At 41.5% G+C, this 27,670-nt stretch overlaps 1 long non-coding RNA gene across 1 annotated transcript in view; it reads left to right on the top strand.

The window, feature by feature from the left end:
• The window catches only part of LOC133544183 (uncharacterized), a 31,796-nt gene extending 4,877 nt beyond the window's left edge, over positions 1-26,919 (top strand). The window contains exons 2-4 of the long non-coding RNA XR_009804598.1: positions 1-65; positions 25,806-26,047; positions 26,146-26,919. The exon at positions 1-65 is cut by the window's left edge and continues 115 nt beyond it. This is a non-coding gene — a long non-coding RNA (uncharacterized LOC133544183). The remainder of the gene's footprint in view (positions 66-25,805; positions 26,048-26,145) is intronic.
• The last annotated feature ends 751 nt before the right edge of the window (positions 26,920-27,670 follow it).

Genomic DNA, 27,670 nt, shown 5'->3' on the forward strand with positions numbered 1-27,670 from the left:
TATTATTGATGCTCAGCCCATTGATATATCAAGATGAGCTTCAGACACATCATGCAAGGCTTCCGGTAAGTGAGACGTGAGCAAAAGCGTGGATGCTGGAGTTTATTTAACGTCGGAGGATTGATTTTAATAGAATGTTATTCATGACAAAAATGGCAGTAACGCAAATGAAGGAAGACGTCTCGTTTCTTCAGCACTGCCTTATTCATCTTGATTTAAGTGCGAACACAATCTCATGGGGTCTGCGTCAAAATAACAGTGAACAATTGCACAGCGCTTCTAATGTAAGTGTCCGCTACAGAGCAACAGCTGAGAGCTTGTTTTGTGAGGCCTTTGCCCGCACCTGGGGATGCCGATGGGATGAAAGTCAGATTTAATGAATTGCAGCATCTTGACAAAAAAAAAAACGAAAATAGACACCAACCCCATGAGAGCACGTAATCTGATAGAGTACTCATCTGCAGCAATTTGTCAGAGCAGTTTTTCATTTTCAATTAAATCGACTGTCAATGGATGATCATTCTTGTGTAGTCTCCTCTGGGGGGTTTCTCTGATCCGTCTCCAGAATGTTCATGATTTTGCAGGACTCGAGTGGAGAAAGTCTGCTTAAGATGTTCCGCACGAGGAAAGTGACGGATCTTCAAAGTTTTCTGTGAAAGAGCTTCTTCTAACACAGTTGGCAATCATCGCTTCTTACAGAGTGTGGCTTGCCATTGGCCCATTTAATGCAGACATCCTGCATGCAAAATAGCCATAAATTAACACAAAAAAAAGAAAATCCGTGCTTCAAAACTAGCGGCATCACTACATCGCGGATTTTTAAAAATACATTTTAAAAAAGATATTTAAAAGCATATCCGTTTCCGGGTTAACGGTAAAATTCTATAGAACCTGGGGCCAATTTTTAGTGCTACTATCGTCACAGCGACATTCTCAAGCTGAACTGTGGTAACAATGTAGTATGGGGAACATATTCTAAGTAACAAAGACTTAACTTTGAGTTATTTGGACACTAGGGGAACATATTCTAAGTAACAAAGACTTAACTAGGACACTAGGGGAACATATTCTAAGTAACAAAGGGTTAATTTAGAGTTATTTGAACATTAGGGGAACATATTCTATTAACAAAGACTTAATTTTGAGTTATTTGGACACTAAGTGGACATATTCTATTAACAAATACTTAATATGAGTTATTTGGACACTAGGGAAACATATTCTATTAACAAAGACTTAATTTAGAGTTATTTGGACACTAGGGAATATATTCTAAGTAACAAGGACTTAATTTAGAGTTATTTGAACACAAGGAGAACATATTCTATTAACAAAGACTTAATTTAGAGTTATTTGGACACTAAGAGAACATATTCTAAGTAAAAAGGACTTAACTTGCTCTTACAGATGTACCGACCAACTGTAGTTACTGACAGTGGTTTTCTGAAGTTTTCCTGAGCCCATGTGGTGATATCCTTTACACACTGATGTCGGTTTTTGATGCAGTACCGCTTGAGGGATCAAAAGTCCGTAATATCATCGCTCACGTGCAGTGATTTCTCCAGATTCTCTGAAATTTTTTATTATTTTACGGACCGTAGATGGTAAAATCACTAAATTCCTTGCAATAGCGCATTGAGAAATGTTCTAAAACGGTTTGACAATTTGCTTACAAAGTGGTGACCCTCACTCCATCCTTGTTTGTGAATTACCTAGCATTTCTTGGAAGCTATTTTTATACCCAATCATGGCACGCTACTGTTCCCAATTGGCCTGCACACCTGTGGGATGTTCCATATAAGTGTTTGATGAGCATTCCTCAACTTTATCAGTATTTATTGCCACATTTCCCAACTTCTTTGTCACGTGTTGCTGGCATCAAATTCTAGAGTTAATGATTATTTGCACACAAAAAAAATGTTTATCAGTTTGAACATCAAATATGTTGTCTTTGTAGCATATTCAACTGAATATGGGTAGAAATTGATTTGCAAATCATTGTATTCCGTTTATATTTACATCTAACACAACTCATATGGAAACGGGGTTGGTAGAATATCAGTTGCACTACCAAGCTGTTGCTGTGAGACATTTAATCCCACTGGCAAATAATCAGATTCTGCGACATTTGTTTCCAACCCAACAAGGTGGAACAAAAGTCAACGTCTGATGTTCAACTTTTGCGTTATACCTTACACACACGCATCGTCTAATACAGATCCAGATGGTGGAAAAAATACCAGGTTGACTTTATCCTTTCCATTCCAAAAAAGGTAAAAAAAAAAAGAAAAAGGCCAGATTCTCTGTCGCCACCGCCAAAGATGATGAGTTCCATGCCACATGTAACAAAAACATGACTGAATGCTGGCATCGAGAAGAGCCAAGTCAAAACAAATCCGTACGATGAATTACTCACTAACCACCTTTCCCATGTGGAAAGAGGTAAACAAAATAGGCTTTTCAGCCCACCAACTAGCCGGCCTGCTGATATATTTATAACACGACCAAAAAAGATCAATCTGATAACAATACATCAGCAAACACTGAGCCGCACGGCGTGGTCCAGGGAAAAAAAAAAAGATCAGCAAGGGAAAGGCAGCGGGGAATGGTTTTAAATTGGCGCCATCTATCTCCAGTGTTTTACCAGCCACCGCCTGCAAGTCTACCTTCGGGGAATGGAGCAAAAACACCACCGTCCAATGCAGAAATCATTCAGTGGATCGTTACCGAGACTCCATCTGTAGTCATGATGAAAATGTTGTTCACTGTTTGTTTGCGATGGACTCACTTGGATAAAGATTTATTATGAGGAGACAGTCGATCCTCGCCAAATTGCAGTTTGGCATTTCACAGATTTGTTTTCTCTGCTTTGTACCATAGATAATTATTAGTTTTTTTAACCATAGCCTGAATAGAAAAAAGGTTTGTTCTGGTCCTGTCCCTGTCTGCAAGCCTACTGGATTAATATTTTTAAACATCTTTGCAGATGCACAACGTTTTAAGTTACTAAAACGGCCTTCTTTCATCTCCGTAATATCGCTAAAATTCGCTCCATTTTGTCCACTAAAGACGCCGAGATCATTATCCATGCGTTTGTTAAGTCTCGTCTCGATTACTGTAACGTATTATTTTCCGGTCTCCCCATGTCTAGCATTAAAAGATTACAGTTGGTACAAAATGCGGCTGCTAGACTTTTGACAAGAACAAGAACGTTTGATCACATTACGCCTGTACTGGCTCACCTGCACTGGCTTCCTGTGCACTTAAGATGTGACTTTAAGGTTTTACTACTTACGTATAAAATACTTCACGGTCTAGCTCCATCCTATCTTGCCGATTGTATTGTACCATATGTCCCGGCAAGAAATCTGCGTTCAAAAGACTCCGGCTTATTAGTGATTCCTAAAGCCCAAAAAAAGTCTGCGGGCTATAGAGCGTTTTCCGTTCGGGCTCCTGTACTCTGGAATGCCCTCCCGGTAACAGTTCGAGATGCTACCTCAGTAGAAGCATTTAAGTCTCATCTTAAAACTCATCTGTATACTCTAGCCTTTAAATAGGCCTCCTTTTTAGACCAGTTGATCTGCCGCTTCTTTTCTTTTTTCTCCTATGTCCCCCCCTCCCTTGTGGAGGGGGTCCGGTCCGATGACCATGGATGAAGTACTGGCTGTCCAGAGTCGAGACCCAGGATGGACCGCTCGTCGGGACCCAGGATGGACCGCTCGCCTGTGTATCGGTTGGGGACATCTCTACGCTGCTGATCCGCCTCCGCTTGGGATGGTTTCCTGTGGATGGGACTCTCGCTGCTGTCTTGGATCCGCTTTGAACTGAACTCTCGCGGCTGTGTTGGAGCCACTATGGATTGAACTTTCACAGTATCATGTTAGACCCGCTCGACATCCATTGCTTTCGGTCCCCTAGAGGGGGGGTGGGGGGGGTGCCCACATCTGAGGTCCTCTCCAAGGTTTCTCATAGTCAGCATTGTCACTGGCGTCCCACTGGATGTGAATTCTCCCTGCCCACTGGGTGTGAATTTTCCTTGCCCTTTTGTGGGTTCTTCCGAGGATGTCGTAGTCGTAATGGTTTGTGCAGTCCTTTGAGACATTTGTGATTTGGGGCTATATAAATAAACATTGATTGATTGAAGTTGACGCCTCGTTCAGAACTTGCTATTTTTTGGAATTCCACCAAACTATCCAAAAGTGAAGCAGACTTTGAGAAATGCAGTAATATCGCCTTTGAATCATTAATAACTCGTAGAAGGATTTTATTGGAGTGGAAATTACAGTTTGCCCCTAAGGCAGGGGTTGGGAACCTTTTTGGCTGAGAGAGCCATACAAGCCAAATAATTTAAAAAGTATTTCCGTGAGAGCCATATAATATTTTTTTTTAAGACTGAATACAACTAAATGCGTGCATTTTTAAGTAAGGCTAACATTTTTAGAGTATAATAAGAGTAACGCCGGTTCGGCATCGTGGTACTGGGTTCGATTCCCTCGTGGATGCGTCAAACGAAGAACACAACAAAGGTAGGATCTAACAAATTTATTAACAAAAAGGTGAGCTCTGAACAAAAATACTGGAGCTAATAAAAAGGGAAACAAAAGACGCTAGCGTGAAAGCTAGGAAATATAAAGAACTAAGACTTGGCATGAAGGCATAAAAAGTAAAAACAAAGATGATTAGCATGTGAGCTAAGGATGACCAGGTGGCTGAGCTAATGAGCTAGCGAGAAAAGCATACCTGACGTTAGGTTGCGTAAAAACAAACTAGAGTCCCAGAAAGAATAAACAGAAGAGGCTGGCTTATAAAGGGAAGGTGATTAGCAGAGAACAGGTGTGCAGGAACCGGGAGTAATAGCTGAAACTAATAAGTAACCATGGTGATGGACTAAACGGGAAATAAACAGATCAAACGGAGAATGAGAACAAAGATGGAAAAATAAAAAATTATATGTGAAGATCCGAGTCACGGATCACAACAATAAGTCTCTTATTCTTTTTAATAACATTGTTGTTCTGAAGCTAACCAACAATAAATAAAATACTTCTTACCATTAACCCGACTTCTTAAACAGGTGCGGTAGAAACCAGTTGGTGGATTAAAATGCATGAGAATAAAATATATTTTGAACGTTATTTTTGACACTGTGATTACCAGCATAATTATTCATGACTTATCGTGTTAAGCAATGTCAGCTAAGATTTATCTAAGAGCCAGATGCAGTCATCAAAAGAGCCACATCTGGCTCTAGAGCCATAGGTTCCCTACCCCTGCCCTAAAGCCTCCTTATGGCTTAAGGATCTCATGTTTTTCTTAGATTTAGAGAAAATTCAATATAATTTGAGGGGTACACCAAAACGAAAGCTAGATTAGAATCACTATAGGAAAAATGTGAAACTCACTGTTGACAATGAACCTTTCCACTTACCTCATCCATCCATCCATCCATCCATCCATTTTCTACCGCTTATTCCCTTTTGGGGTCGCGGGGGTCGCTGGCGCCTATCTCAGCTACAATCGGGCGGAAGGCGGCGTACACCCTGGACGGTGGCAGAGGGGTTAGTGCGTCTGCCTCACAACACGAAGGTCCTGCAGTCCTGGGTTCAAATCCAGGCTCGGGATCTTTCTGTGTGGAGTTTGCATGTTCTCCCCATGAATGCGTGGGTTCCCTCCGGCTACTCCGGCTTCCTCCCACCTCCAAAGACATGCACCTGGGGATAGGTTGATTGGCAACACTAAATTGGCCATAGTGTGTGAATGTGAGTGTGAATGTTGTCTGTCTATCTGTGTTGGCCCTGCGATGAGGTGGCAACTTGTCCACTTACCTCAATTGTATTTTTTTTTTTGTTGTATATAATCAGGGACACTTCTCTGTACGTTAGTGATTTTTTTTGTGAAGGTAACTTTTCTTGGTTCGTGTGATTTTCTTTCTGCTTGTGGTGAAGAGGAAGGCAGTACATTGCTACCCTGTTCACCTGTGGGATGTTCCAAAATAAGTGTTTGATGAGCATTCCTCAACTTTCTCAGTCTTTTTTGCCACTTGTGCCAGCTTTTTTGAAAACATGTCGCAGGCGTCAAATTCCAAATTAGGTAATGTTTGCAAAAAATAAAGTTTTCCTGTTCAAACGTTAAGTTTCTTGTCTTTGCAGTCTATTCAATTGAATATAGGTTGAAAAGGATTAGCGACTCCTTCTATTCTGTTTTTATTTACCATTTACACAACGTGCCAACTTCACTGGTTTTGGGTTTTGTACATTAAGCCATAAAGTACTTTATTTTTTCCAGCCTTTCACAGGCCACATTTGGCCCCAGAGCCTGACTTTGACACCTGTGACCTACATATTATATTATCCATCCACAGCAGGGGTCTCAAACACGCGGACTGCGGGCCAATTGCGGCCCGCGAGACGTTATTTTGTGGCCCGCACCGTAATGTGAAAATTAAATGTTGTGTGCAGCCCGCATGAATGGCGCTTTACAGCGTCATACTTGTATACCTTCGTTTTTTCCAATAGACTCCCAATTTCAGTGCCCCTCCAGGGGTAATCATTCTCCCGAATTACATCGGAACTGCATTTAGCATCCTTTACATCCTGTACAAAACAGCGTGCCAGCCCACCCACATGTTGTATGCAGCTTCCGTAAACGCAGTAAGCGACTGCAAGACACAGTTTATCAACAGCCACACAGGTCACACTGAGGGTGGCCGTATAAAAAAGTTTAAAGGGGAACATTATCATCATTTCGAAAGGGTTGAAAACAATAAAAAACAGTTCCCAGTGGCTGGTTGTATTTTTTGAAGTTTTTTTCAAAATGTTACCGGTCCCGGAATATCCCTAAAAAAAGCTTTAAAGTGCTTGATTTTCACTATTTGCGATGCGACTATCCATTTCCCTGCGATGTCATACAGTGCTACCAATGTAAACAAACAATGGGAATACCACAGCAAGATATAGCGACATTATCTCGGATTGAGACTCGGATTTCAGCGGTTTAAGCGATTCAACAGATTACGCATGTAATGAAATGGATGTTTGGAGTATGAAAGTATTGAAGAAGAAACTGAAGCTATTGAGCGAATAGCTATTGACGCTATTCATAGCCATTGCATGGCCGAATAGCTGCGTTAGCATCGCCGGTAAAATGTGCGGAACAAACGATCAGGACTTTCGCATCTCGTGACACTGGAGCAACTTAAATCCGTTGATTGGTAAGTGTTTGTTTCGCATTAAATGTGGGTGGAAGGAAACGTAATATAGTTGCAAATGCATCTGCAGGTTATCCATACATCTCTGTGCCATGTCTGCTTTAGCACCGCCGGTAAATAGCATGTTAGCATCGATTAGCGTAGCATGTTAGCATCAATTAGCTGGCAGTCAACATCAACAAAACTCAACTTTGTGATTTCGTTGACTTTATCGTTGCAAATGCATCTGCAGGTTATCCATACATCTCTGTGCCATGTCTGCCTTAGCACCGCTCGTAAATAGCATGTTAGCGTCGATTAGCAAAGCAAGTTAGCATTGATTAGCTGGCAGTCACGCTGCAACCAAATATGTCTGATTAGCACATAAGTCAACATCAACAAAACTCACCTTTGTGATATTGTTGACTTTATCGTTGCAAATGCATCTGCAGGTTATCCATACATCTCTGTGCCATGTCTGTCATGGCCGGTAAAATGTGGAGACACTATGGCACATTCAATGGGGGTCTGGCGGCAGACACTTTCGCATCTTCGGGCCAGTGGTGCAACTTGGATCCCTCCCTGTTAGTGTTGTTACACCCTCCGACAACACACCGACGAGGAATGATGTCTCCAAGGTTCCAAAAAAGTAGTAGAAAAAAACGGAAACTAACAGAGCTGAGACCCGGTTTTTGTAATGTGTTAAAAATGAAAATGGCGGCTGTGTTACCTCGGAGACGTCACGTTCCGACGTCATCACCACATGAGCGATAAACAGAAAGGCATTTAATTCGCCAAAATTAACCCATTTAGAGTTCGGAAATCGGTTAAAAAAAGATATGGTCTTTTTTCTGCACCATCAAGGTATATATTGACGCTTACATAGGTCTGGTGATAATGTTCCCCTTTTACACTGTTACAAATATGTGCCACACTATGAACCCACACCAACCCGCCCTAGCAACTTACTTGCCAATTCTCGGGATCTTTCCGGGAAACACCCGGATTTCAGTGCCACTTCCTTCAATCTACTGGAGCAATCAGCCTCACGGGTTTCACCCAGACAACAATATTAAGGGCGTGCCGTGATGGCAGTGGCGTCATCTACAACCTTCCGTATCATCCGCTTTTCCTCCATACAAACAGTGTGCCTGCCCAGTCACATATTGTATGAGACTTCTGCAGACCCACGGAAGTGACTGCAAGACACACTTGATCAACAGCCATACAGGTCGCAATGAGGGTGGTCGTATAAACAACTTTAACACTGTTACAAATATGTGCCACACTGTGAACCCACACCAAACAAGATTTACAAACTCATTTTGGGAGAACATCTGCACTGTAACACAACAGAACAAATACCCAGAATCCCATGCAGCCCTAACGCTTCCAGGCTACAATATACACCCCTGCCCTCCCCCAACCCCGCTCCATTGGATTATGGGTATTTGTTCTGTTGTGTTTATGTTGTGTTACGGTGTGGATGTTCTCCCAAAATGTGTTTGTAAATCTTGTTTGGTGTGGGTTCACAGTGTGGCGCATATTTGTAACAGTGTTAAAGTTGTTAATACGGCCACCCTCATTGTGACCTGTATGGCTGTTGATCAAGTATGTCTTGCAGTCACTTCCGTGGGTCTGCAGAAGTCTCATACAATACGTGACTGGACCGGCACACTGTTTGTATGGAGGAAGGTTGTAGATGACGCCACTGCCATCACGGCACGCCCTTAATATTGTTGTCCGGGTGAAACTCGTGAGGATGATTGCTCCAGTAGATTTAATTGAGTGGCACTGAAATCCGGGTGTTTCCCGGAAACATCGCGAGAGTTGGCAAGTATGTTGCTATGGCGGGAAAGCCATTCAAAGTAGGTTAATTCATCAGATAGTGCATGTTAGGTTTTTTAAGGAATCTATTCTTGCGGCCCAGCCTTACCCAGTCTCTGCATCCAGTGGCCCCCAGGTAAATTGAGTTTGAGACCCCTGATCTACAGCATCTTGGACGCCTACTCATGTATTCAGCTATTGGAATCAATGGTAACAAAACAGCAGTTACCAAACATTAAAGCCAACACAGCTCAACTGCATTATATGTATTTTTTTTAACCAGCTCATGGCTTTAAAGTGTATTCAAAACCCGTGGCACAGCGCTCATACTCCATCATTTAACAACTGATGTCGAATCATTATGAAAAAAAATAACACAATACCCCAAGCTGTGTGATCCATGATGATTGCACATGATCCAGCATCCCGTAGTCTCGCTGCCAAGACGCGGTCTCGTGAATATTTATCACCAGTGGGAGAAGCTCTGTATATATCTTTCTTTATCTGCTGAGAAGGCCGGGGCCCACAGCTGCGATGCAACGCCCATTTTTCAGCCTAATGTTATTGACAAATCTACCAATGGAAGATGTCCCTTTCCGATAAAACCATGCGTCCCTTTTTTTTAACATGTCTTTAAAGAGAAGTGTACAGAAAACTATAGCAATGAGGTGTTTGGTGGACAACTTTACAAAAACATAAATTAATTTACAAACCCTGTTTCCATATGGGTTGGGAAATTGTGTTAGATGTAAATATAAACGAAATACAAAGATTTGCAAATCATTTTCATCCCGTATTCTGTTGAATATGCTACAAATACAACATATTTGATGTTCAAACTGATAAACTTTTTTTTTTTTTTGCAAATAATCATTAACTTTAAGTAGAATTTGATGCCAGCAACACGTGACAAAGAAGTTGGGAAAAGTGGCAATAAATACTGATAAAGTTGAGGAATGCTCATCAAACACTTATTTGGAACATCCCATGGGTGTGCAGGTTTTGGAACAACACATGCTGCCATCCAAGCGGCGTCTTTTTCATGGACGCCCCTGCTTATTTCAGCAAGACAATGCCAAGCCACATTCAGCAACAGGTTGGCTTTGTAAAAAAAAGAGTGCGGGTACTTTCCTGGCCCGCCTGCAGTCCAGACCTGTCTCCCGTCAAAAATGTGTGGCGCATTATAAAGCGTTAAATAAAACAAGAATGGGGAAGAATTCCACTTTCAAAGCTTCAACAATTAGTTTCCTCAGTTCCCAAACGTTTATTGAGTGTTGTTAAAAGAAAAGGTGATGTAACACAGTGGTGAACATGCCCTTTTCCCAAGTACTTTTGCACGTGTTGCATGTATATATATGTATACATATACATTCTCCAAAATCCCCTGGTGTCTGTGCCGTCATCTCCCCCCGCAAACATAACACGTCCGTCAATATAGTCCGTAGTCAATAAGCTTCCTCTTTTTCACTTTCTTTTTGTTATTGGGCATTCACTCAAAGTAGCGTTAAGTCCTAACTTACATCTCGCTGTGAAAGTGCTAAAAACATACCGGTGTAGTGAGTTTACATAATTCACCCAAGGAACTTTAGTGATTAGAGAGTTCCGGTCGGACGCTTTTTCACGGGACACATTTCCCGTGTTGTTATTGCACTAGTGAGCCACGAATGAGGAGATGCTGCTCTGTTATTGATTGAAGTAAAGTCTGAATGTCTTTAAAACAGTTCGCTCCATCTTTTGACATTTCTTCCTCTCCCGTCCTTGCACGCTACACCGCTACAACAAAGATGACGGGGAAAAGACGCTGCCGAAGGTGAGCCACGTAAATAAGACAAAACCCACAAAACGGCGCACCCTGAAGCGACTGTCAATCAATCAATCAATGTTTATTTATATAGCCCTAAATCACAAGTGTCTCAAAGGGCTGCACAAGCCAAAACGACATCTTGGACTGTCAGAAAGCGGCATGAAGAAGATCTGTAAAACATAATCTATGCAACATTTTAACCAAAGAACCACCATTACATGTTATGTAGACCACGAGGAAGTGTTTTACGTTTAGAACCAAAATATATAATTTGAGTCCTTTAATGCGTCTTAAAATCCGGTGCGCCTTATATATGAAAAATATCGAAAATAAACCATTCATTGACAGTGCGCCTTATATTCCAGTGCGCCTTATAGTGCGAAAAAATACAGTATTTTTTTTTTTTTTACTTGTTTTTGGTCCTCCTAAATAAAAGAAGCTCTCCATTTTGATGGCTGTATTTGGGTATTTTAAGTCCTCCACAATGAAGTGTATGTCTTGCATTTTAATGAATAGTCATACTTGCCAACCCTCCCAATTTTGCCGGGAGACTCCGGAATTTCAGTGCAACCATTCTCCCGAATTTCCCCCGATTTCCACCCGGAAAACAATATTGGGGGCGTGCCTTAAAGGCAGTGCCTTTAGCGTCCTCTCGCATCTGAAACCTTCACCCCTTAACAGCCACATGCTGTCCAGGCGTCCGCTTTTCTTCTATTTAAACAGCGTGCCGGCCCAATCACATAAAAATGTAGCGTTTACTCGAAGATGGCAAGAAATGCTGACACGTCGTATGATCTTTTAACCGGTTTAATGATAATGTTAATATCGAGCACACACACTTAAGTGAATGCCACGCATACTTGGTCAACAACCATACAGGTCACACTGAGGGTGGCCGTATAAACAACTTTAACACTGTTACAAATACGCGCCACACTGTGAAGCCACACCAAACAAGAATGACAAACACTTTTTGGGAGAACATCCGCTCCGTAACACAACATAAACACAACAGAACAAATACCCGGAACCCCTTGCAGCACTAAGTCTTCCAGGACGCGACAATAACGTCTACGGCTTTTGGAGCTCAGTGCACAACAGCACGCACAACAAGAAGGAGACGAAGCAGAAGAACAAAGAAGAGACATGGCGACGACGAGTAAGAAGAATAAATACGCTTGCAAGTTTTAAAATGATTGGGAAAAAAAATATTTCATTTCATCCAGGACAGCCCCCCCCCCCCGCCCCCCCCATCTGCTGAATTTGGTTGGCAAGTATGTGAATAGTTCATAAAAAAGTGTCAATATTTGTAATTTTTGTGATATTTGTCGATATCAAAATTATGTTGAATAAATTATTGTGTTTTGTTTGGGGTCGCCCCCCCCGCGACCCCAAAGGTAATAAGCAGCAGAAAATGGATGGAATGGATATATATATATATATATATATATATATATATATATATGTGTGTATGTATGTGGGCCCTAGTGTGTGAATGCTGTCTGTCTGTCTGTGTTGGCCCTGCGATGAGGTGGGGACTTGTCCAGGGTGTGCCCCAAATGCAGCTGAGATAGGCTCCAACGACCCAACGCGACCCTGAAAAGGGACAAGCGGTAAGAAATGGATTGATATATATAAATATACCATATTTCCTTGAATTGCCGCAGGTCATATAGTATGCGCCTCCCTTGAATTACTGCCGGGTCAAACTCGCTTCTCAAAATAATTAGCGCATGCTTAGTATTACCGCCTGGTCAAACTCGTGACGTCACGAGTGACACTTCCCCTGTCATCATTTTCAAAACGGAGGAGGCTGATTTCAATACCGGTAATTTGAAATCGCATAAAGGGAAGAATATTAAGAGCCATTCAGTAGGGATTTAAGGTCCAAGCTTACATCACACTCAAATTTTTACTGCATGCGTTTGGTAAGTGCCGGAGTGAGAAGAGGTTTTGAAATAATTAGCGCATGCTTACTTTTACCGCATGCCTTTGGTAAGCGCAGGAATGAGAAGAGGTTTTAAATTAATTAGCGCCCCGGCGGCAATTCAAGGAAGTACGGTATATATTTATATATATATATATGTATATATGTATATAGCTGTATAAATTCCTGACAAAGTTCAAACTAATGAAAAATGTGCAAAATCTCGGGCATGTTTTTTATGGCAATCTTCACGGTATAGCTCGGTTGGTAAAGTGGCCGTGCCAGCAACGTGGGGGTTGCAGGTTCGATTCCCACTTCCGCCATCCTAGTCACTGCCCTTGTGTCCTTGAGCAAGACACTTTACCCACCTGCTCCCAGTGCCACCCACACTGGTTTAAATGTAACTTAGCTATTGGGTTTCACTATGTAAAGCGCTTTGAGTCACTAGAGAAAAGCGCTACATAAATATAATTCACTTCACTTCACTTCACTTCACTTCACCTTGAAAGTTTGACGGCTGAATTAAATGAGATATTTGTCCAACTGAACAAAAGGGCTGCACGAGATGAGCACAATGGATCTCCTTCCAGATCTAATATTGCGTCACCAAAGCGAGAGTGTGTGCCGATGAGATGCTTGGGTGCGTTCAACGGTCGCTTCCTTCATCATCATAAGCGTGATTTCGGGATGTCACTGGGCAGCTTACGCAACAGCGTCGCAGCACCGTGAAGGCCGAAAAGTTCACACTTGCAATTTTGCTCATCAGGCGCAGGACAGTGTCCCTACAACAGTTTGGGTGAGGGATCACGGCTGACATTTCGGCGATATTTTATTGGTCATTTTCGCTGGACAGCGCCGCATGCTGGGTCTGAGCCCGACAGCGTGCTCGATTTAATGGAGGACGTTTGCTTCGACGTTGAGTGCAAATTTTTCATTTCCTGCGATTAAATAGCCAGCGTGACCCTCTTGTCCACCCTGTTGGAAAGCGCTCCCGTGAACCGTTGGAGAATGTTGTTCTAGGGGTCAAGTAGATTGTAATACAAAACCCAAAACAAGTGAGGTTGGCACCTTGTGTTAATGGTAAATAAAAACAAAATACAACGAATTGAAAATCCTTTTCAACTTACCGTATTTCCTTGAATTGCCGCCAGGGCGCTAATTAATTTAAAACCTCTTCTCACTCCGGCGCTTACCAAAGGCATGCGGTAAAAGTAAGCATGCGATAATTAGTTTAAAACCTCTTCTCACTCCTGCGCTTACCAAAGGCATGCGGTAAAAGCAAGCATGCGCTGATTATTTTAAAACCTCTTCTCACTCCGGCGCTTAGCAAAGGCATGCGGTAAAAGTAAGCATGCGCTAATTATTTTAAAACCTCTTCTCACTCCGGCACTTACCAAAGGCATACGGTAAAAGTAAGCATGCGCTGATTATTTTAAAACCTCTTCTCACTCTGGCGCTTACCAAAGGCATGCGGTAAAAGTAAGCATGCGTAAATTATTTTAAAACCTCTTCTCATTCCTGCGCTTACCAAAGGCATGCGGTAAAAGTAAGCATGCGCTAATTAGTTTAAAACCTCTTCTCACTCCTGCGCTTACCAAAGGCATGCGGTAAAAGTGAGCATGCACTAATTATTTTAAAACCTCTTCTCACTCCGGCGCTTACCAAAGGCATGCGGTAAAAGTAAGCATGCGCTAATTATTTTAAAACCTCTTCTCACTCCTGCGCTTACCAAAGGCATACGGTAAAAGTAAGCATGCGCTAATTAGTTTAAAACCTCTTCTCACTCCTGCGCTTACCAATGGCATGCGGTAAAAGTAAGCATGCGCTAATTATTTCAAAACCTCTTCTCACTCCTGCGCTTACCAAAGGCATACGGTAAAAGTAAGCATGCGCTAATTATTTCAAAACCTCTTCTCACTCCTGCGCTTACCAAAGGCATGCGGTAAAAGTAAGCATGCGCTGATTATTTTAAAACCTCTTCTCACTCCGGCGCTTACCAAAGGCATGCGGTAAAAGTAAGCATGCGCCAATTATTTTAAAACCTCTTCTCACTCCTGCGCTTACCAAAAGCATGCGGTAAAAGTAAGCATGCGCTGATTACTTCAAAACCTCTTCTCACTCTTGCGCTTACCAAAGGCATGCAGTAAAAGTAAGCATGCGCTAATTATTTTAAAACCTCTTCTCACTCCTGCGCTTACCAAAGGCATGCGGTAAAAGTAAGCATGCGCTATTTATTTTAAAACCTCTTCTCACTCCTGCGCTTACCAAAGGCATGCGGTAAAAGTAAGCATGCGCTAATTAGTTTAAAACCTCTTCTCACTCCTGCGCTTACCAAAGGCATGCGGTAAAAGTAAGCATGCGCTGATTATTTTGAAACCTCTTCTCACTCCTGCGCTTACCAAAGGCATGCGGTAAAAGTAAGCATGCGTTAATTATTTTAAAACCTCTTCTCACTCCTGCGCTTACCGAAGGCATGCGTTAAAAGTAAGCATGCGCTAATTATTTTAAAACCTCTTCTCACTCCTGCGCTTACCAAAGGCATGCGGTAAAAGGAAGCATGCGCTGATTACTTCAAAACCTCTTCTCACTCCTGCGCTTACCAAAGGCATGCGGTAAAAGTAAGCATCCGCTAATTATTTTAAAACCTCTTCTCACTCCGGCACTTACCAAAGGAATGCAGTAAAAATTTGAGTGTGATGTAAGCTTGGACCTTAAATCCTACTGAATAGCTCTTAATCTTTTTCCCTTAATGCAATTTCAAATTACCGTTATTGAAATCCTCCTCCTCCATTTTGAAAATGATGACAGGGGAAGTGTCACTCGTGACGTCACGAGTTTGACCAGGCGGTAATACTAAGCATGCGCTAATTATTTTGAGAAGCGAGTTTGACCCGGCAGTAATTCAAGGGAGGCGCATACTATAGGCCTTGCGGCAATTCAAGGAAATACGGTATATTCAGTTGAATAGACTGCAAAGACAAGATACTTAACGTCCGAACTGGAAAACGTTAATTTTTGCAAATATTAGGTTATTTGGAATTTGAAGCCTGCAACATGTTTCTAAAAAGCTGGCACAAGTGGCAAAAAAGACTGAGAATGTTGATGACTGCTCATCAAACACTTATTTGGAACATTCAACTGGTAAACAAGCTAATTGGGAACAGGTGGGTGCCATGATTGGGTATAAAAGCAGTTTCCATGAAATGCTCAGTCATTCACAAACAAGGATTGTGAAAAAATGCATGACCAAATTGTCGAACAGTTTGACAACATCTCTCAACGAGCTATTGCAAGGAATTTAGGGATTTCACCATCTACAGTCCAAAATATCATCAAAAGGTTCAGAGAATCTGGAGAAATCACCGCATGTAAGCGGCCAAGCCTGTGACCTTCCATCCCTCAGGCATCAAAACCGACATCAGTGTGCAAAGGATATCACCACATGGGCTGAGGAACACTTCAGAAAACCACTGGCAGTAACTACAGTTGGTCGCTACATCTGCGAGTGCAAGTTAAAACTCGACTATGCAAAGCGAAAGCCATTTATCAACAACACCCAGAAAAGCCGCCGGCTTCGCTGGGCCCCAGCTCATCTAAGGTGGACTGATGCAAAGTGGAAAAGTGATATTTCAAACTGTTTTTGGAAACTGTAGACCAGGGGTCACCAATCTGTTTGAAACCAAGAGCTACTTCTTGGGTACCGATTAATGCGAAGGGCTACCAGTTTGATACACACTTCAATAAATTGCCAGAAATAGCCATTTTGCTCAATTTACCTTTAATAAATAAATCTATATATATAAAAAAAATGGGTATTTCTGTCTGTCATTCCGTCGTACATTTTTTTTCCTTTTACGGAAGGTTTTTTGTAGAGAATAAATGATGAAAAAAACACTTAATTGAAAGGTTAAATAGAGGAGAAAACACAAAAAAAATGAAAATTAAATTTTGAAACATAGTTTATCTTAAATTACGACTCTTTAAAATTCAAAATTCAACCCCAAAAAATGAAGGGAAAAACTAGCTAATTCGAATCTTTTTGAAAAAATTAAAAAAAGAATTTATGGAACATCATTAGCAATTTTTCCTGATTAAGATTAATTGTATAACTTTGATAAACATTTTTAAATAGGTTGAAATCCACTTTGAAATAAGATTTAAATTAGATTTTACAGATTTTCTAGATTTGCCAGAATATTTCTTTTGAATTTTAATAATAATGAGTTTTGAAGAAATATTTCACAAATATTCTTCGTTTGAAAAACAGAAGCTAAAATGAAGAATTAAATTAAAATGTATTTATTATTATTTACTATAAAAAAATACTTGAACATTGATTTAAATTGTGTTTAAAAATCCTAAAATCGTTTTTAAGGTTGTATTTTTTTCTTTAAAATTGTCTTTCTGAAAATTATAAGAAGCAAAATAAAAAAAATTATGAATTTATTTAAACAAGTGAAGACCAAGTCTTTAAAATATTTTCTTGGATTTTCAAATTCCATTTGATTTTTGTCTCTCTTAGAATAAAAAATGTTGAGCAAAGCGAGACCAGCTTGCTAGTAAATAAATATTCAAAAAAATAGAGGCAGCTCACTGGTAAGTGCTGCTATTTGAGCTATTTTTTAGAACAGGCCAGCGGGCGACTCATCTGGTCCTTACGGGCTACCTGGTGCCCGTGGGCACCGCGTTGGTGACCCCTGCTGTAGACGTTGTGGCAGAGTGGCAATCCGAGGGTTCCTGGTTCAATCCCCACCTAGTACCAACCTAGTCACGTCCGTTGTGTCCTGAGCAAGACACTTCACCCTTGCTCCTGATGGGTGCTGGTTAGCGCCTTGCGTGGCAGCTCCCTCCATCAGTGAATGTGTGTGTGAATGGGTGAATGTGGAAGTAGTGTCAAAGCGCTTTGAGTACCTTGAAGGTAGAAAAGCGCTATACAAGTACAAGTAGGGACGGCGTGGCGCAGTGGGCAGGGTGGCCGTGCGCAACACGAGCGTCCCTGGTTCAATTCCCACCTAGTACCAACCTCATCACGTCCGTTGTGTCCTGAGCAAGACACTTCACCCTTGCTCCTGATGGGTGCTGGTTGGCGCCTTGCATGGCAGCTCCCTCCATCAGTGTGTGAATGTGTGTGTGAATGGGTAACTGTGGAAGTAGTGTCAAAGCGCTTTGAGTACCTTGAAGGTAGAAAAGCGCTATACAAGTACAAGTAGGGACGGCGTGGCGCAGTGGGCAGGGTGGCCGTGCGCAACACGAGCGTCCCTGGTTCAATTCCCACCTAGTACCAACCTCATCACGTCCGTTGTGTCCTGAGCAAGACACTTCACCCTTGCTCCTGATGGGTGCTGGTTGGCGCCTTGCATGGCAGCTCCCTCCATCAGTGTGTGAATGTGTGTGTGAATGGGTAAATGTGGAAGTAGTGTCAAAGCGCTTTGAGTACCTTGAAGGTAGAAAAGCGCTATACAAGTACAACCCATTTATCATTTAACCCTATTTGTCATGGTTATTTGGTGTCGAACCCCTAGATGCAGAGAAGGAGGCAGGCATTTGGTAAGTAAACATGATTTAATTAGATACTAAAGTCAAAAACCAAACCAAAAGGGTACAAACAAAAAGCACGCATGTGGGCGGACATAACAAACTAAGGGCTATGAACAAACAAATCGGTAGCAGGGAACAAAAAACAGTAAGCTACAAACATCTACCAAATATAGCTTACCGCTACGCTGCAATCACACGACCAGTAGGAATGACAAGTAGAAAATGACATCGACACGACACTACAATGATCCCACCACTGACACAAGACAAAGGAGGTACAAATAGGAGCCGGCTGATTGGCAACAGGTGTGGCCAGATGCCCATCAGCCGCAGCTGAAGGGGAACAAGACAGGAAGCTGACAAAATAAGAGCACTAGACAGGAACTAAGGACAGGAAATACTAAACACACTGAGGAGGAACACAGCACTCAAGGAACAAGACAGGAAGCTGTCAAATTAAGAGCACTTGACAGGAACTAAAAGACAGGAAATACTAAACACAGGAAACAGACAAATGCAGAGGAAAAAAACTAAAACATAGACAAACTGTCAGAGGAAAGCCTGACACTATTTATTAAACTAAAATAACAACCTATCCACAGCAAAATGCACTTTTAATTGACAAAGTATGCATTGGTATCAATATTTAGTGAGTTTTTTGTGTGTTATTTGCCATCCAAGGGACCATTCTCAACTTGATGATATCATTACATCCAATCATCCCCGCCTATTACTATACCTCATTTATTAAAGTCACTATCTTTATTCTGGGGGTGTAATTTTCGGATAAATTGCACCAGCGTGAAGCATGACGGAGTAAAAAATTTGGGCCAGCAGCATTCTACCATTTTTTTTTTTGTCCAATTTCCTGCCTAATTGGACATAACAGTCTGAGGTTTCACTTTCCCCACGTTTTGCGTCCGTCTGTTCGGGCTTGTTTTTCCTTCCAAAGTGCTTAATCATGTTCATTTGTTTTGTCTCGGACCTGCTCCGTATGTAAATTGGCTTTTGTTATCGATTGGCGGCTGTATGAATACGTTTTACTTAACGCCGATGCAATTTGTCTAGCGATGTGAAAGAAGCCTAATGCATTCTGGGAATTCCTGCTATGGTGGAAAAATGGCGGGCTTTGTCCACGACTGAAAGGGGATGTGATGAATGCTGGGAAAAACTCTAAAGCGACATATGTCAACACGTCTGATTGAGGTTTTTTTTTAATCAGTGTGTCTCATTCGGCATAATAGCAAAGCGGGAGGTAAACACTTGGACTGTGTGAGAGAATTACTTCATTTGTGCCACAGATCCTCTCTGCAGACATCATTTGATGAGCTGGAGATGTCTTGCAAAGAGTTGTGACTGGAGATGTAATCGGCCGATAAATGTTTTAAAAATGTAATATCGGAAATTATCGGTATCGGTTTCAAAAAGCAAAATTTATGACTTTTAAAACGCCGCTGTACGGAGCAGTTGCGTCTCCAAGTCATACTTGCCAACCCTCCTGATTTTCCCGGGAGACTCCCGAATTTCAGTGCCTCTCCCGAAAATCAACCATTCTCTCGATTTCCACCCAGACAACAATATAGGGGGGCGTGCCTTAAAGGCACTGCCTTTGCGTGCCGGCCCAATCACAAACATTTTTTTTTTTGCAAATAATCATTAACTTTAGAATTTGGTGCCAGCAACACGTGACAAAAAAAGTTGGGAAAGGTGGCAATAAATACTGATAAAGTTGAGGAATGCTCATCAAACACTTATTTGGAACATCCCACAGGTGTGCAGGCTAATTGGGAACAGGTGGGTGCCATGATTGGGTATAGAAAAAGCTTCCCAAAAAATGCTCGGTCTTTCACAAGAAAGGATGGGGCGAGGTACACCCCTTTGTCCACAACTGCGTGAGCAAATAGTCAAACAGTTTAAGAACAACGTTTCTCAAAGTGCAATTACAAGAAATTTAGGGATTTCAACATCTACGGTCCATAATATCATCAAAAGATTCAGAGAATCTGGAGAAATCACTCCACGTAAGCGGCATGGCCGGAAACCAACATTGAATGACCGTGACCTTCGATTCCTCAGACGCCACGGTATCAAAAACCGACATCAATCTCTAAAGGATATCACCACGTGGGCTCAGGAACACTTCAGAAACCCACTGTCATTAAATACAGTTTGCCGCTACATCTGTAAGTGCAAGTTAAAGCTCTACTATGCAAAGCGAAAGCCATTTATCAACAACATCCAGAAACGCCGCCGGCTTCTCTGGGCCTGAGATAATCTATGATGGACTGATGCAAAGTGGAAAAGTGTTCTGTGGTCTGATGAGTCCACATTTCAAATTGTTTTAGGAATAATTTGACATCGTGTCATCCGGACCAAAGGGGAAGCGAACCATCCAGACCGGTATTGACGCAAAGTTCAAAAGCAAGCATCTGTGATGGTGTGGGGGTGCATTACTGCCCAAGGCATGGGTAACTTACACATCTGTGAAGGCACCATTAATGCTGAAAGGTACATACAGGTTTTGGAACAACATATCCAAGCGACTGAAGCTCTACATAAAACAAGAATGGTAAAGAATTCCACTTTCAAAGCTTCAACATTTAGTTTCCTCAGTTTCCAATTGTTTATTGAGTGTTGATGTAACACAGTGGTGAACATGCCCTTTCCCAACTACTTTGGCAGGTGTTGCAGCCATGAAATTCTAAGTTAATGATTATGTGCAAAAAAATATTGAGTTTATGAGTTTGAACATCAAATATCTTGTCTTTGTAGCGTATTCAACTGAATATGGGTTGAAAATGATCATTGTATTCTGTTTATATCTACATCTAACACAATTTCCTAACTCATATGGAAACAGGGTTTGTAGAACACACACACACACACACAGCCAAAGAATAAAATCATGTTACAAAAGTTCAAAAAAGGGTTTCAAACTCCTAAAAGAACATACTCTACCTCCGTTTGTGATTCCTTGTTCCCTTTTCAAGAGGTATATTGACATTTTGTCATCTTTTTTTTTTGTAAAGGATGTCACACATGTCTCTGCTTGAAGAAAAGGCTTGCAAAGACAGAACGTGCGCATGTTGGAGTAGACGCCTCAAAACCAACCATAACAACCTTTTCCTTACTTTTTCGGTACGCCTTCAGATAGAAATAAGTCAGCCATCGGCAGATTGACGAAAGCAATTGTCTTCATTCCGCGTCATTGAAATTCACCCGACGTCGCTTGACGCGTTGGAGCAGACATAAGGAATTATACTCCTGTAGAGTGTCGGAGCCATTATGTGATTAAAGTACCTCATCATTTTACTATCGTCTGCTCTGCCCATGCTGCTCGCCTCAATGCCAGCATCCACGCTTCTTGCACGGTTTTGGTCGAATAGAACCATGAGACAAGATACTCTCCATCCATCTATCCATCCATTTTCTATTGCTTGTCCCTTTTGGGGTCACAGAGGGGTCGCTGGAGCCTATCTCAGCTGCATTCGGGCGGTAGGCGGGGTACACCTGGACAAGTCGCCACCTCATCGCAGGGCCACAAGATACAACAGCGTTTTGTTGAAGTACGTCTACAAACCCTGTTTTCATATGAGTTAGGAAATTGTGTTAGATGTAAATATAAACGGAATACAATGATTTGCAAATCCTTTTCAACCCATATTCAGTTGAATGCACTACAAAGACAAGATATTTGATGTTCAAACACATGAACTTTTTTTTTTTTTGCAAATAATAATTAACTTGGAATTTCATTGCAGCAAAACGAGCCAAAGTAGTTGAGAAAAGGCATGTTAATTTTCTCTTAACAACACTCAATAAACGTTTGGGAACTCAGGAAACTAATTGTTGAAGCTTTGAAAGTGGAATTATTTCCCATTCTTGTTTAATGTAGAGCTTCAGTCGTTCAACAGTCCGGGGTCCCCGTTGTCGTATTTTACGCTTCATAATGGGCCACAGATTTTCGATGGGAGACAGGTCTGGACTAAAGGCGTGCCAGAAAAGTACTCACACTCTTTTTTCACAAAGCCACGCTGTTGTAACACGAGCCGAATCTGGCTTTGCATTGTCTTGCTAAAATAAGCAGGGGCGTCCATGAAAAAGACGGCGCTTATGTTGTTCCAAAACCTGTATGTACCTTTCAGCATTAATGGTGCCCTAACAGATGTGTAAGTTACCCATGCCTTGGGCACTAATGCACCCCCATATCATCACAGATGCTGGCTTTTGAACTTTGCGTCGATAACAGTCCGGATGGTTTGCTTCCCCTTAGGTCCGGATGACACGATGTTGAATATTTCCAAAAACATATTTGATGATCTCAGGCCGAGAGAAGCCGGCGGCGTTTCTGGATGTTGTTGATAAATAGCTTTCGGGTTATGTTTTACTAAGAGGAGATGACGGCAGACTAACACCAGGTGGCAGTAGTGTCCAAAGATTATTTAAAAATTTTTATTAACCATACATATATATATGATAGGCTTCACGGTGGCAGAAGGGGTTAGTGCGTCTGCCTCACAATACGAAGGTTCTGCAGTCCTGGGTTCAAATCCAGGCTCGGATCTTTCTGTGTGGAGTTTGCATGTTCTCCCCGTGAACGCGTGGATTCCCTCCGGGTACTCCGGCTTCCTCCCACTTCCAAAGACATGCACCTGGGGATAGGTTGATTGGCAACACTAAATTGGCCCTAGTGTGTGAATGTGAGTGTGAATGTTGTCAGTCTATCTGTGTTGGCCCTGCGATGAGGTGGCGACTTGTCCAGGGTGTACCCCGCCTTCCGCCCGATTGTAGCTGAGATAGGCGCCAGCGCCCCCTGCGACCCCGAAAGGGAATAAGCGGTAGAAAATGGATGGATGGATATATATGATAATCAAACTGTAGCAAATAAACTAAGGAAATGGAGTGTGGACAAGATCCAAAAGTGTATGTGGTGTGAGGTTATGTGTGTGATTAGCTGAGGTGTGTGTTACCAAAGTGTTGACGAGAGCGAAGGAACGCGGAAGTCCGTAGGGCAGTAGCGAAGAGGCAAGATCCGTGTCCAAGCGGGAGGAATCAAGTATTGAGAAAGGCAGTCAGAGTCCATAGGGAGATCCAGGGGAAAAAAGTTGAGATGCACAGCTCACCTTAAAGACGACGGAAGGTACTGTGGGGATGACTCAAGAAAACACGGATGGGCGTGGCTTACTGTACTCGAACAGAAGACTATAATCCGGCGAGTGATGGCTGGTTGTCCGAGCCTATGAAGACTATTCCGTCATTACCGTCAGGTGTGCTGATTGCCGGTGATTGATTGCAGCTAGCAGCTGCTGCAGGGCGGAAACACGCGCGGCTCGTTCCTGGATGTTCGCGCCCGTGGGCGTGTCCCGAGGTGCGCACAGAGGGACGAGCGGCGCTGGCATGAGTCTGAACCGTAAAATTTCGCTTTGCATAGTAGAGCTTTAACTTGCACTCACAGATTTTGCGACCGACTGTGTTTAGCGACAGTGGTTTTCTGAAGTAGTCCTAAGCCCATGTGGTGATATCCTTTAGAGATTGATGTCGGTTTTTGATACAGTGCCGTCTGAGAGATCGAAGGTCACGGTCATTCAATGTTGCTTTCCGGCCATGCCGCTTACGTGGAGTGATTTCTCCAGATTCTCTGAACCTTTTGATGATATTATGGACCGTAGATGTTGAAATCCCTAAATTTCTTGCAATTGCACTTTGAGAAACGTTGTTCTTAAACTGTTTGACTATTTGCTCACGCAGTTGTGGACAAAGGGGTGTACCTCGCCCCATCCTTTCTTGTGAAAGACTGAGCAATTTCTTTTTGTATAAATAGTACTTGTATCTTGTTTAATTTTTTTGGATGTCCAATGACATTGACATTATAAATTACATCAACTTTTTCGGACACATGTATTTAAGCTGTTATTTAAGTTGTTTAATTGCATTAAAAAAAATTGCCGTAAATAACAGCTACGCTAGAGTTTTTCCCATACCAATATTTTGGTTCCGGCACCGGTACCAAAATTATTTCGATACTTTTCTGTATTTTTTGATATTTTTCTAAATAAAGGAGACAACAAAAAATGGCATAAATGGCTTTTTTTTTTTTTTTTTTACATAAAGAAATCCTAATGTACATTGAACATATTTTTTTTATTTCAAGTTTGTCTTTAAATAAAATAGTGAACATACAAGACAACTTTATTTTATTAGTAAGTAAGCAAGCAAAGGCTACTAATTTATTTACTGACATATGCAGTAACATATTGTGTCATTTTCCATTCTATTATTTTGTCAACATTTTAAAGGACAATAGGTAGAAAATGAATTCTTAATCTACTTGTTCATTTACTGTTAATATCTGCTTACTTTCTATTTTAACATGTTCTATCTACACTTCTGTTAAAATGTAATAATCACTTATTCTTCTGTTGTTTGAATGCTTTACATTAGTTTTGGATGATACCACAAATTTGGGCGTCGATCCGATACCAAGTTGTTACAGGATCATACATTGGTCATTTTCAAAGTCCTCATGTGTCCAGGGACGTATTTCCTGAGTTTATAAACATAATATGAATTGTAAAAAAAACTAAGAAGATGATGTGATGCCAAAAAATATCGATGTAATCATAGTAGTAGCGACGAGATACGCTCCTGTACTTGGTATCATTACAATGGATGTTAGGTGGAGATCCACCTGTGGCGTTTGTCGACATTTTGACGCTGGTGAGCTACGGCAGGGGTCCCCAACCACCGGGCCGCGGCTCGATTGGTACCGGGCCGCAGAATAATTTTTTATTAATTGTATTTAATTGTTTTAACTTTTATTTATTTTTTTAAATGTATTTATTAAATCAACATAAACAAACACAAGATACACTTACAATTATTGCACCAAACTTCCCTTTTTCATGACAAAAAAAAAAATAATAATAATTGTCGAACAGTTTTAGAACAACATTTCTCAACGAGCTATTGCAAAGAATTTATGGATTTTACCATCTACGGTCCGTAAAATCATCAAAAGGTTCAAGAATCTGGAGAAATCACTGCATGTAAGCGATGATATTACGGACCTTTGAACCCTCAGGCGGTACTGCATCAAAAACTGACATCAGTGTGTAAAGGATATCACTACATGGGCTCAGGAACACTTCATAAAACCACTGTCAGTAACTACAGTTGGTTGCTACATCTGTAAGTGCAAGTTAAAACTCTACTATGCAAAGTGAAACCCATTTATCAACAACACCCAAAAACGCCGCTGTGGTCTGAATAGTCCAAATTTCAAAGTGTTTTTGGAAACTGTCGCCGTTGTGTCCTCCGGAACAAAGAGGACAAGAACCATCCGGATTGTTCAAGGCGCAAAGTTCAAAAGCCAGCATCGGTGATGGTATGGGGGTGTATTAGTGCCCAAGGCATGGATAACTTACACATCTGTGAAGGCACCATTAATGCTGAAAGGTACATACAGGTTTTGGAGCAACATATGTTGCAAGCAATGTTATCATGGACGCCCCTGCTTATTTCAGTAAGACAATGCCAAACCACGTGTTATGTTCCTCGGCGTGCACCTCTGCTGACAGTGGGCCAAGAGGCACCTCTGCTGAAAGCGCACTCAGACACGTCCTCACTCGTGCTGAGTGCAGCACGCCCACGCAGCAACGAGCCTGCAGCCTATCAAGAATCAACACACCTGGATTTGATGAGAGGGAGCTGCATAAAGACCAGCAGACCCGAAGGACCTCTGCCAGAACGTAGCCAATCTTTCACAGTAAGCATCACGTCTGGAACCCCTCCCTCGTTCCTTGCTCGCCTTCTTTGTGCTCTTCCTTGTTCTCGTGTTTTTGATGTCCCTTGTGTCTTCCGCAGTGTCTTCCCTGTTGCCTGTGATCGTGCCTTGCCTCACGACCCCCACCCGGATCTCTGCTTGCCTCCCCCGACCCCCGACCCCAGCTTGGACTCGGACATTGTTGCCTCTCTCCAACCCCAGACTGCTCGCTTCCCTTGCTGGCTACCTCTTCGTCTTGCCCGTTGGATTCAACGAAAATTCCACACAACACGCACCGACAACAACCCCTGGTAAGACTTACATTGTTAAGTCTACACAACGTCCGCACTCATTCACTTGTGGTAGCATACACACCCCACACACTCATCAAGGTTTTCAAAAAACCTGGTGAACCGCAGTTCTGCCTTGGTGTTGCCTCCTTCCCTCTGCCCGGTACATACAGGTTTTGGAGTAACCTATGTTGCCATCCAAGCAATGTTATCATGGACGCCCCAGCTTATTTCAGCAAGACAATGCCAAGCCACATGTTACAACAGCGTGGCTTTATAGTAAAAAAGTGCAGGTACTGGACTGGCCTGCCTGTAGTCCAGACCTGTCTCCCATTGAAAATGTGTGGTGCATTATGAAGCCTAAAATATCAAGCAAGAATGGGAAATAATTCCACCTGAAAAGCTTCAAAAATTGGTCTCCTCAGTTCCCAAATGTTTACTCAGTGTTGTTAAAAGGAAAGGCCATGTAACACAGTGGTAAAAAATGCCCCAGTGCCAACTTTTTTGCAATGTGTGGCTGCCATTAAATTCTAAGTTAATGATTATTTGCAAAAAAAATAAAAACATTTTAATTCAAACATTAAATATCTTGTCTTTGCAGTCTATTCAGTTGAATATAAGTTTAATAGGATTTACACATTGTGCTAACTTTACTTGTTTTGGGTTTTGTGAAACTGTGTTCAAATTTTATCATCATTACTGTTATTGTAATTATCATCATCATTATTAATATTAAAGGCAGGTTAATATGTTTTTTGTATAGCTTTTGGGCGCTTTTATTTCTTATTCAGGAATACGCACAAATAGCAGCTAGACAGGAAAAATGATTCTTTTGTTTTTTTTTGTTTTTTTTTAATAAAATTACTTGCTAACATTTCATTTGATCATTTTTATTCAAATCGCTTTATGTTTTTGTTCTGACCCCCTCTGAGGTTTCTTTCTTACCAGCATCAAGGCAACTTCCTGGGGTTTTTTTTTTCATTAGTTTTTTCCAATGCTTTCATTGCTTATTCATGATTCTTTATTTAAAAAAAATAAAAAAAAACCCAGCTAGACAGGGATATGTATTTAATTGTTGTGCTGTTTTTTTAAACTTTGGTAACATTTTGTTTTCCCACTGAAATTCTTTTTATCCAGACCTCATTATGTTTTGTCTGCGGGTTCTTTTTTTTTCTTCCTCAGAGGGAGGAAGGGGTTTTTTAAAACCGATTTAACCCTAAAATCACATCTAAAGACAAGTTTCATTAATAGTTTTTGGGTGATTTCATTCATGCTACTTTAAAAAAAAAAAAGAAAATAAGCACAAATTATTTTTTTCTTTTTAGTTTATCATCAT

The sequence above is a fragment of the Nerophis ophidion genome, linkage group LG02, assembly GCF_033978795.1.
Source record: "Nerophis ophidion isolate RoL-2023_Sa linkage group LG02, RoL_Noph_v1.0, whole genome shotgun sequence".
In the NCBI taxonomy this organism is placed as follows: domain Eukaryota; kingdom Metazoa; phylum Chordata; class Actinopteri; order Syngnathiformes; family Syngnathidae; genus Nerophis; species Nerophis ophidion.